Below are 12,835 nucleotides of genomic sequence, written 5' to 3' on the forward strand. Positions count from 1 at the left end.
CATATATTCAGTCTAGCAGACATATTCATTAATTAGTGCCCATAAGTGGGCACTAATTAATGCATAATCTAAGGTTCAAACCTTCGTTTTAAACCTTAGCCTCCCTCTCTCTCTCTCCCACACTTGTCCTAGCCTCCCTCTCTTTGTCTCTGGTTCGCACGCCAGCCTCTCTCTTCCTTGATGTGGCCTCAGACACCTCCCGTCCTAATTGGCCTCACACACGGCAAACTTGGCCTCCCTTGTCAAACCTAACCTGTCCCATGGCCCTCAAACATGCCTCGGACACGAAACCTCCCCCCAACCTCGCCCCAGTGCCCTACTAGCCCTGGCTCACACTCACAAACCCAAGGAGACAAGAGAGCCCCCACAACACACACACACACACACGAAAAATCTGTCACCGCCCAGAATCTTCTAGAAAAATCCCCCCACACAAGCACTAAACCCCCATTTAATCTTTCCACTAAGGTCCTTCCACTTTAATCTTTCCATATCTCTTCCCACTAACTAATTAATCCAAAAAAAGGTTTGGCACCCATATTTAGTCTAGTAGACATAATTCATTAATTAGTGCCCATAAGTGGGTACTAATTAATGCATAACCTAAGGTTCAAACATAAGGTTTGAAAATTAGCCTCCCTCTCTCCCTCTCTCCCTCTCTCTCTCTCTCTACGCTCATCCCATCCCCCCTATCCATGTCTCTACTTTATGCTAAAAAGATGCAAGGGAGAAGAGTGCTTGAGCTCTTGCAAGCACACACTCTCACACAAACCCTAGAAGAAAACACACAAGGTGAGAGGCTGAAAATTCTTCTTCTTCTTCACACAAGAAAAGAGGTCTACAAAGAAGATAAAGTGACTAACACACATAATAGAGTATATACAAGTAGTCCATAATGTGAACACGCTAAGTGGAGTGGGTGGGTGTGGAATAGTCGGTGTGGTCCAGCTATAGAATCTCTGGCGAAGATATGTTGGTGCCAGCTACCAAGCCCGCCAGTGATGTAAATGTCGAACGGTCATGCAGGCACCTCGTGAGTGTCAACTCATGTTGAGCTTGACATCTCAACACTCCCCCTTAAGCTCAACTCCAGCTCATGAAGTCCAAGCATATCTCAAAATCTGCAGAGCTTCTCAGCTCTCCCAAGGTCTTCGTGAAGATGTCAGCGACCTGATTGTGTGTGTTGACGTAGGCCAAGTCGATGTCACCTGCGAAGATTCTCTCCCTGATAAAGTGGTAATGTACCTCAATGTGTTTCGTACGTGCATGGAAAACTAGGTTCCTTGCCAACTGTATACTGCTAAGATTGTCATAATATATGACAACCTTTCTCTCCACATGCAACCCCAAATCAGCAAAAGTACCTTGCATAATCAAGTGTTATGGGCTACCACACCTCTAAGAGGGAACTCAACACATTCACCTAAAGGATGAGCAATAGATCACAACTGTCATAGGGCACTTATCAATGCTTTGAACTTGAGTCCCTTGAGGCGTCCAAGCTCGCTTGTTAAGCTCTAACCTCCAAGCTCCACCTCCACACTGTCACCCGTAAAGTCGCTCGCACCATCACATAAGGCAATCACTCTCTCTCTCACTCTCTCACACAAGCATAAAAGAGGAACAATGCTAGAGTGCTCTCTCTCTCTCTCTCTCTCTCTCTCTCTCTCTCAAGAACACAAGGGAGAGCTCTCTATAGCATAAAGGGGATTGTGTCTTTTCATTATGAGAAAATGCCTTATATACATTTGGCCCTTATTCACACTTGGGCGCCCAAAACTTACTTACTAGGCCTTGGGTGGCCAATATCTTATAATGTACTACTTTTACAGTGCCGTTTCATGACACTTATTAATGTCCTCAATTGGAGGATCATGTTTGTTAATCCAAAATGGGATTAACATCCCCCCTTCCTAATGTAGGTTCTGTCCGTACCTGTTACTAAGGTCTAAAGACCTGGTCACCAAACTCATGTCAGTAGAAGTTCCTCCTGGATCGGAGCTTCTTGAGTGTGTGTCGGAATGTTGAGTGTGACCTCCAGAATCCTGTATCCGCCATGTCTTCGAAAGTGATATGCATGTAGCCTGGAAGAGATCACAGTCAGTCGTAGTAAAACATGATACCCTTGTCGGATGGCCCTTGGTTCATGTCGAACTTCAAGTGTTCTACTTCATATAGCCATCGCAAGGTTCCTTTGGTTGGTCTATCAGCACCGCCACCAATTTCAAAAATCTGATGCTAGCCACAATAGCGGGGTCTAGAATTCTGCACCATGCCCTTATCCATGTAAGCATCTGCTGTCTTTGTTCCTGAATGTTTGCAAATGTTGCTGGTATGAAAATGGGGAAGTTGTAGCACACATGTGAGTCGCGCCTCTTGGCTTCCTGAAATTCCAGTTAACTGGCATGTGAGTCGCGCCTCTTGGCTTCCTGAAATTCTAGTTAACTGGCATGTAAATGGATTGACCCGCAGTGTTGGTGGTGCGCTCATATACACTTGGCTGTATTTCAGAATTGCCAGGTACTCTTCCTCCAGTCTGGCTGTATTCCAAAGTCTTCCAGTCGGGGGTGCTCTTCATTGGTGACTATGATGGCGTAGCCACCTCTAGTGTGCAACACAGGGTTTGCTTTCCTCCACCTTCAGAAATAGTAGCTGATCATGAATGTAATGATCCATATCTCCAGCAAATCAGCTAACTGAGGATTTGCCAGCTTTGTGTGCTTTGCCACATTCGCCCATAATGTACCCTCTCTAGCCAATGGAAGTAGTTCTTCTAAGTCAGGGCATGGAGCGCGGAGAGGGTGTGGTACATTATGCTGTTTTGTTAGAGTGATTTCTGAATAAGCTTCTGGCATGATTTGTCTTGTGGGCTCAAATGGAATTATCTGCATGAGGATTTTGAACATTAACTTTGGCTTCAACAGAGGGTTGCCAACATGAATGAATCCCTCGTACTCTGTAGTAGCTGTGGATAAAGAATCCAATATGGTATCATCAGTAAATGGCTCAAGATTATCTTGCGGGATAGGATGTCGTGCCTCTTGTGAGTGTCATGGTGGAGATGGGTGAGGTGCCAGTACCTCCTCAGGGGCGAGAGGGTTAGTGGGAAAATCTATCTCAGGAGGATGGAAAGATGAGAAAATGCAGTCAGCTTGAGAGGTGTTAGTAGTAGGTTGCGTGTTAGGATATGGGTTACGTAGCTTACTAGCGACATTAGAATAGAAAATGAAGAAAAAGATTCTTCTTGACCCTGACCTGTGCTAGGGGGCGGGTGGCTAGGCTTATGAGACTTAATAAATTCTTGTAAGTCTGGAATTTCTTCGGCACTGATAGTGGGATATTCTATGTGGGCAGCATTAAAATTGTAATGTACATTTGTTAGCATGGCTTCTAAATGTTTGTAGATATTAGTGTAGAGTTTTAGAATGCCAAAAGGATGATATAGAGTGGACACACATAGATTTAGATGTTGGTGGTGAGTATTATATATCTCTAGCCACCCATGACTTATAACCCATTGGTAACTATGTGATACTACCTCATAGTTGGCGGGCGTCTCTGGAATGTCATCTGGGACAAACAAGTCTAATTTTTCGACACTGTTGTCTAGAATTTCTGAATTTTGGAGAACGCGACACCAACTATGAAGGTTTAGCACTATAGGATGTAGAGGGTAGAAAAAGATGTCTTGGGGATCAGTTAATACTAAGTCTCCCCTCAAAATTTCCATTATTATGGTAGGATCAGCATCTCTTTCAATATTTTGTTTGATTAATGTTAGTTCTCCTAGGCCTGTATCTTTAGATAGATTTATGTCATACTGACGTAGAGAGAGTGTTAGTGTAGACAAAAACAAGGAAAGAGTTTGAGGAGGGGCCCGAGGAGTTACTGGCAGGCTGACCTAACTCGGAGGCACGCTCAAGGAGGAGACGGAGATCATCACTAGGCTCCGGCCGCTGACTTCTTTCTTGGACGGCCGACGCTCTAACTCTTGTGGGCGGGAGTCTGTGTTGCTAAGGAGGTTTGAAATTGACATTTCTCTGACCATCCTTGCAGCATCTAATTCTTCGAATCTTCTTGTTGCGTCTTCTTGGGCCCGTCAGGTGGTTGCTTCCCTTTCATGAGCTTCGGTAATCTGTTGGAGCCTTTGGGGGCAGCCAGCCTCTGAGTGTCTTGTAGTTGTTGTGTAAGCTGCGTCACTGTCTCTTGGTGTGCCAACTCTTTTCTTTGTGCTTCGGCCTGCTGGCTTGCACTTATTGTTTCATTAAGTGCCCTAATCTTCTCTGCATGGGCCTTGTTTGTTTGTTCCCTTTCATGTTGTAAATGGTTTGCCCTTTCCTCCTCTGCTGGATTTGGTACTGTAATTCTTCTTCTTTGGCCCTAGCATTGGCTTGAAACTCTTGTATTTGTTGTGCATGAAATGTAGCGAGCTCCTTTGTGTAGGTGACTTCTTTCTGGAGCTGCTCCTTTGCTTGTTCCAATTGGTGTTGAGGTCAACATTCTCCTTGATTCTTTGCACTATTGTTTGGCTTAAGACCATGTTATTATTCTCCAAGGTGTTGTACGTTTTCTCCTGCTCCTCCGTAGCTTTCAAACTCTTCATGATGGCATCCTTGTGCCTCAACTGGTTCCAAATTGGCTTTTAATATTTGTACTTGTGTGGATGCATCTTTTACTTGCTTCTAGAGAGTGGCGTTACGGTCGTAGAGCATATGTGTTGTCAAGAGGTGGCACCGCTAAACCTTTTGTTCTTTCTCCCACATTGCATTTGTGCTTGTTTCAACTTCAAGCCAAGTGTGTGGTTGGTTGAGCAGCTCGTCAAGTCCTTCCATGGTCTCCTGCAAGAATTGTTGATAGTATATGTTCTGCAGGGAGGCAAACTAGGTAGTCTTTCTTCATCTTCCAATCTTCTTCTCTTGCTTGGACTAGATGGCTCGTTCTTTGTCTTTTGCTTGCTTCCATTGGGGCCTCTAGTTCCTGTACTGGAGCTATGGCTGCCTCAACATCTTGTCTTTCCTCGGCCTGTATTAGTGTTGCTTGTTCGGGAGCTCTCTCTTGGTGTGTCTGCCAAACTTGATTCCTTGAGAGGAGATAGGTCTATAAATATGAGTTGTGTTGAGCTTGTCAGAGGAGTGATGTGTTGCAGGGGTTCCTGTGTGGTATGGCTGGGAATATTCTCTTGAAGTGCCTCTTGGTAAGTGCGGATTTCCTTGGCCACTTCTGCCTCGAGTCTTTGTGACTTAGCAGCTACATCCGGAAGCACTCCCCTCATCTTCTTATATGTTTTCTTCTTGCGCTCTTTCTTGATCTGCTTTATGATCTCCTTGGTCTCCATCAAGATAGCCTGCCCTTTTTGCACATCTTTAGCTATTAATTTGGGCTGGTCTGGTACTAGTGCCAACTGCATGTGTTCCTCTGGTTCGGGTTCCTTGAGAGGCCTTTTTGCTGCGTGATTGAGAACCTATGTGAGGGGGTATGGGTTACATATTTTAAATTGATGGGCTTTCAAGAAGTAATTCTCCATCTCCTTATGTAGATAGTATGCCCAATCATCTTCTTTCTCTTCATGTACTTTTGCAATCCTGTTTTTGGGACCGACTCTATTGTATCTGTCCACTGGCTTTACTTGCATCATCAAGGACATGGCCCTGCAAGCTTTCTCTGTAGCCTCATCTTGGATATTCTCGTACTCAGCCCCATTCGAATTGTACGAACTCTTCTTGAGCATAGCATCCAGAGGCATCTTGTCAATGGTGTGTACGTGGACCCTGACACAGCGGCTGGAAGTTGTAGAGCCTCCCGAATAAGTTTCTCTATTATTAGGAGTTGCTCGGTAGTGCCGTCTACTTTGGTGATTGTTCCTCTTTTGGTTCCCTTGTCGTTGGTCTTGAGGTACTCTGCACATAGTTCTATGTCGATACTTCTTGGGAGTACCTGCGCCATCTTACACCTAGACCACTTTGTCTAGTTTTGCTTTAACATGAAGCATAAATCAGAAGTATTCTATTGGTTCAAGATATTCAAGGTTATGGCTGAGAATCAAACCAATTCAAAGATACAAACACTTTGTTCAGATAGAGGGGGAGAGTACACTTCAGATGCCTTTGAGGGGTACTTGCAGGAATGTGGCATCAAGCATCATTTGACAGTGCCATACACACCTCAGCATCATCCTATTGCCAAAAGGAAGAATAGGACACTCATGGAGATGACTAGATGCATGCTAAAATATAAGAAGATCTCAAAGGGACTCTGGGGAGAGGCCATTACTACAGCCACCTACATTTTGAATAGATGCCCAACCAAGGCTTTGGTTGATAAGACTCCATTTGAGGCATTTCATGGATACAAGCCCAAGGTTCATCACTTCAGAATTTTTGGATCGGTTGCATATGCTTTAAGTCCAGCCCAACACAGAACAAAGCTTGATAACGAGTGTCAAATGCATATTTGTGGGATATAGCCTTGAAAGTAAAGGATTCTGTCTTTATGATCCTATTACTAGAAAGGTTATCATCATAAGCAGAGATGTTGCTTTTGGTGAGAATGAAGTAATGTAGCCAGTCAATGTGGACTTGCCACCATATGATGATGATGTACCTCTTGATATAATTCAGTTTGAGGATGATGTACCTCTTGATATAATTCAGTTTGAGGATGATGAGATGGGTTCTCCCCACAGGTTGCTTCTTCTTCCTCACCCAGTTCAGCATTGGTGCCACATGTTGAGGGTGTTTCTCCCTCAAGTGTTCCAGATGGGCAGCCAGCTAGTGGGGACAGACAGCCACGTGCTCAGCTACATGTTTGGAAACATTACCACCATCGTGCAAAGGATGCCACACCCAGTGGTACAGCCAGTTTGGTAACACAGAAATTTCAGCTCCAAAATGGGCACGGTTGACACTCGGACACCAAGGATCAGCCAAGGGTCAGCCAGTTTTAGGGAGAACCAGGACAGCCACAAAGAATGCCCCATCTCAGGTGAATTATGCATTGATGGCCTTAGTGATGGATGCTGAATTAGAGCCTCAGAAGTTTGAGGATGCAAAGGGACATCCCACATGGTAGAAGGCCATGGAATCAGAGATTCGTTCCATTGAGAAGAATGCCACATGGGATATGGTTGATAGACCAATTGGGAAGAATGTTGTTGGCACAAAATGGATCTATAAGGTTAAGTATCATGCAAATGGTACTGTTGAGAAGCAGAAGGCAAGGTTAGTTGCCAAGGGGTATGCTCAAGAAGAGGGAATAGACTATGAGGAGACTTTTGCTCCAATAGCCAAGATGACTACCATTCATTCCGTCATATCTCTTGCTGAAAGTTATAGTTGGCCTGTCTTTCAGATGGATGTCAAGACTGCCTTCTTGAATGGAGATTTGAAGGAGAAGGTTTATGTGCAGCAGGCCCAAGGATTTGAGGTTAAGGGACAAGAGCACAAGGTATGCAGGCTACGCAAGGCGTTATATGGGCTCAAACAAGCACCTCGTGCATGGTATCACAAGATACATCAGTATTTGTTGTCCCCCAAGGCTTTGTGAACACACATACAGAGTCTAACCTCTATGTTCTACAAGAAAATTCAGATTTGCTGATTTTGGTGCTTTATGTGGATGATATATTACTCACTGGAAGTAATACATAGCAAATTGCAGCCATCAAGGCCGCCTTATGTCAGACCTTTGATATGACAGATTTGAGTTCATTGCATTATTGTCTTGGCATTGAGCTTTGGCAAACCCAGGAGGGGATATGCATGTCACAAACAAAGTATGCTAAAGGTCTCTTGGTTGCAGAAGTTTAAGATGGAAGAATGCAAACCTGTGGACACTCCACTGAAAAAAGGCCTCAAGCTTACAAAGCATGACACAGCTGAGAAGTTTGATGGCACACTTTACAGGCAGTTAGTGGAGAGCCTCATCTATTTTTGCTCTACCAGACCAAATATTGCCTATGCTACAGGGTTGCTTAGTCAGTTCATGCGCATTGTCCCACAGTCACACATTGGAATGCAGCCAAGAGGGTTCTCAGATATCTGCAAGGCACTCTTTCGTTTGGATTGCATTATGCTTCAGCTTGTGATGTTTCTTTGAGTGGTTTCACGGACTCAGATTGGTCAGGGGACATGGATGATAGGAGATCAACAAGCGGATATTGCTTCTCATTGGGTTCAGCATGCATATCTTGGCTTAGTAAGAAGCAAGACAGTGTTTCTCTTTCCTCAAGTGAAGCAAAATATAAAGCCACAAATGCAGCCACTACAGAGGTTATGTGGTTAAGGAAGCTTATGTATGATTTACATCATGCAAAGGATGGTGAGGCCAACTCTATCTTTTGTGACAGTATGAGTTGCATTGCCATTGGGAAGAATCTTGTCTTTCATACCTGCATAAAACACATTGAGAATCACTATCATTATGTTCGGGATTGTATACAGGATGGCTTCATTGACCTCATCTATTGTTCCACTGAGGACAATGTGGCAAACATCTTCACTAAAAGCCTATCAGCTCCACTCTTCATACGCCATCAACATGGCTTGGGGATTCGAGATATTACAACAATGTCAAGGGGGGTTGTAAAATGACATTGTTATTCATGTGTTACCCCATAGGTTTCTATATCCTGATGGATGAATTTGTGCAACCATGGTACTTTAGGTGCCCTAGATACTACTGAGACATTTCTAGAGTACTTCAGCCATATCTTTGAGGGGGGATTTGTAGACACGGGGGTGGTCAAAAAGCGAGCCAAGAGCAGCGAGCACAAAGCAATGAGTAGAGCTCAAGTTCTTGTGAAAGTGAGCAGGTAGGGGCATGGTATGATGTTAAGCGAGCATGCAATGTTAAAGAGAAGAGTGGAACCACAGTGCAATTCTGTAGCAATCAAACAAAGAAGACATGAAATGTTCTAAAATGACCATTGCAATAAATTTTTTTTCGAACCAATGGTGCAGATATAAAAAATCACTATTGAACCCATATTGCTTGGCTCGCTAAAAAGATGTTGAATCTATAGTATTCACAATGTTGGAGAGTCATTAGCAAACAAAAGACAATAGACAGGAAAATTTATAAAATAACCAAAACATTTCCAAAACAATCACTAATAAACTCGTACTACGGTTCAGCTGATATGACATGACCCCCATACATATTTTAACTAAAGTGGGTTGCAGGTTCCTAAAGCTGTTGAGGATGACTTCTAATAGACTTAGTTAGCATGTCTTTTACAATTCTCTCAAAAATACAAACTTGATGAATATGCATACTGTTATTCACATCCTGTCCAAGAATCATTAAGAACACAAAGTATATGTGCTCGCATGCAAGATATGGTCTTTTCTTGGCCACTCTATCTCTGAACACCACACATGAACACATTGGATTCTTCTGAATAGTGACCTCTATCAGAGGTGTGTCTTGGCTCCCATTGGTCAATGGATTAATACTAAATGTTTCCTTTACCCCTTCTATATGTATATGGCTGCCTATAACTTCTGCATGCATATCTAAGGCCACAGTGATTTGACCAAATGCAGCCTTTGAAATTCCTCGTCGATATGGAAATTGTTTCACCTCCTTGTTTGTCTTGCTAGTGCCTTTTGCAAGCTCCTTTTCTAGAAAAAACTCAAGAGGAATACCAATGTCATATCCTACTCTAATAAGCTTGTAGGCTTCTTTCACTTGTAACTTGGTACCTTTAGCAATGGGCCAAACACAAGGGACATCCTCTAGTGGATGTAATATTGTCTTTGTAATTTTCCAAGTGTGCCTAACATCTGTATTACAAAAATAGCAATACTTCTCCTTTTTCTAGGAGGATAGTTGACAATCACTCCAAAAACAAGGACTGCCCCTTGCAACTTTGAGCTACACTTTTTCCTCGATGCCCAGTGGTTGCACTCAACTCGATTCACTGTTGGTATCCTCTGCAAGGCCCACTTTGTATCATGCACATCACTTTCAAGGCTCTCTAAAACTTTGCATTGCTCATCGACCTCTATTGCAGGCTCTAACCTCTCTCTTGTCACATAGTTAAACTCAGACCTATGGCTAGAGTTGCCAAAGTTTTCTTCTCTCGAGTCGTGTAGTGGCCTTTTGGCTCGAATAGTTTTATTCTCACCCTTGAATTTTACCCTATTTGAAAACATAGGGGTCCCTGCCACCACTGCATCATCCACTGCTCGTGAGGTAGCTATTGGGGATGGACTTGATTTCTGTCGAGAAAGAGCTCTCTCAACCAAAAGCTCCAATGTAGGCCCACAACCTTGTATATTTTCCTTCCAAGAAAGCCAGTTGTCTAGCACATTGGAAGTAAGCATTGAGATTAGATCTGTCACACAAGCATTATAAAGACTAATCTTTTGCATATACCCCTTCCCTGCCAACCAGCTTGCATGCTTGGTCTCCGACATATTTGTCCTTGGGACAAGAGCATTGACAATAGGCTCTCCATCCTACAAGAGAGTGGTAGAAATTGATTAAAAACAATGCAGTGCACATAAGTAGGAGGCACACAATAATACAATGAATAATCTCTTACAAACATTACCTTTAAAATGAAATGACCCCATCGACTAACCCTATAGTGCCACCAACTCAACCAGCTAACAAGCTTAGGGATGTTTCTATCAGCTGCCTTGCCAGTTGCCCACCATGCTCGTATCCTGTGAAATTGCTGAAGGGCACTTTCTTTGTTTGGTGCAGTCCTCCACTTCTCACACATCTCCCTGTGCTTTTCTTGATGTGGGCTATAGATGTACCTCTGCGTGTGGACACGAAGGTTGTCTTCCCAATGCCATAAACATGACCTTTCCCTTTCAATCATCTCCTTGCCATCGTTGAAGACATGTCTCACTGCATTCCAGTTAGCGCCAGCCTCATCCGCCACATAAACCCAAAAAAAATTACTACCTTCCCTGTGTGCTCCACCATTACCAAATTCATGTTTTCCCAAAACATGACTTGAGCATCCTCATCCTCTTCTCTAAATTCGCAAGTTGCTATTGTCACAATCCTGCATGCCGCAAATGGAAACAGAGTTATATTAAAGACACAAAACAAGCAATGCTCTCTACCGCTTGTAACTTACATGTGGTCATAAACATGTGCTCCCATTGTATGCCATCCAGTATCCACTCGATGCACATGATCAAAGCAGACCCATGCTTGATGAAGATCCCCATTACCATCCTTGTCCATTCGTCGAACAATGTCAATCCCAGAACCAGGTCCAGTAGTAGACATCTTAAAGATAAAGCAACACTCAGTAGTAGTGGTGGCTTGTAATGGAAATCGAGAACCATGGAAGAACTCAAAACGGCGTGTTCTTTTTAGATTAAGAATGGCTTCATATCCTTCACCCATAGGCCGTGTTGTTTTTCGTGTTTGCGTTACCATCTGCGTCATTTAAAGATGATAATGCATACTATTCTTTGCTAAATTGCACTTCCTACGTACTTTTTGACATTTATCAAACTTTGCAACTCTTGCGACATCTCCTGCAGCTCCCTCTTTGTCATGAATTCTCCATGTGCCTTGTCGTCATCAGTGAACGCTCGTAGAACCACCTCCCTTGCCACAATCATTTGTACCTTTCTGGGCCCAGCGTTGTGGTCGATGCACACTGCACGTGCTACAAAGGCCTTGATATTTCGTATTGATGCTCGGCACATTCCCTTGGAAACCATGTGTGTATGTTTGCCATAATGAATAAATAGTTTGCAGTGCATTGATTCTTTTGGCATAAAATAATAGACACAAGCAGGACATTCTTTAAGACACATTGGCACATGCTTGCAGAAAAAACACTCAAGGTTCCCGAAGCTCCCAATTGCTAAATTCCTATCTTTTGGAGATTTTATCAGCTGCCCATTCCAATGGAGTTTGTTTGGTTGATTCATACGTGTCCTAAAGGAGCAGTGCTCATTCATGCACTGGAAGGTTCCCCCGTAGAAGCTCTTCCTAAGAACAAAAGTTTTATTGGCACTAGATTGCGTTTGTGGCTTTGTCCAAATGTTGCCCTCGTATTTTTGCTCCATCCCTTCCATACCTTTCCCACCTTCAAGCTCGTACATACTGAACTCTAGGTATACCTTGGGAAGCTCTTTTACCTTGCCTTTGTAATCACAATCATGGATTAAAGGAAAACACGAGCCTCCCTGCATAATGCAATCACAACAACAATTAAGGAATTTACATTGAATATTAGCCAAAAATATTTTAATACTAGATGTTCTTGCTCTAATCAATAGCATATACCAGCCATAATACAATTTTACCAGGCTCATTTTAAGACTATGGGTAGAAGCAAATAAAAATATTTATTGCAAAAACAGTCATAATGAAGGGTATCAAAAAGAGTACATGTTGTATATATGTATATATGTTTGTGTGTGTGTGTGTGTATGTATACACACACACACACACACACACATATTTGCTTTGTGTTAGTTCGTGCGTTTTTTCATAATCTCCTGTTAGATTTCAAAAACTCTACCAGTTGGATGCCATAGCATAACTGTGCTAGCTAGATTTAAAAAAATCGAAAAAATATTGACCAAACCCTTAAATTTTAGTGTTGAAATTAATTAGTGTTAGGATAAAAAAATTTGTCCAGTGCCTAACTTAGGGTTTTTAGTAGTCGGCTACTTCTTATGAAGCAATTACTTAAGGATTTTAGTAGTCGGCACAGAAGCATCTTCCCTCAAATACACACGTAGAGACGTCTCCCCACCAAAGAAACGCTGATCTCATGCGTAGGGCCCTCTCCCCACTCCAATCTTTCTCCCCAACAAAGAGATGCAAAAAGGTATCATCCATGAATTTGTGC

The sequence above is a fragment of the Cibotium barometz genome, chromosome 17 (genome assembly GCF_041138505.1).
Source record: "Cibotium barometz isolate CiBa-2024 chromosome 17, ASM4113850v1, whole genome shotgun sequence".
Lineage (NCBI taxonomy): Eukaryota > Viridiplantae > Streptophyta > Polypodiopsida > Cyatheales > Cibotiaceae > Cibotium > Cibotium barometz.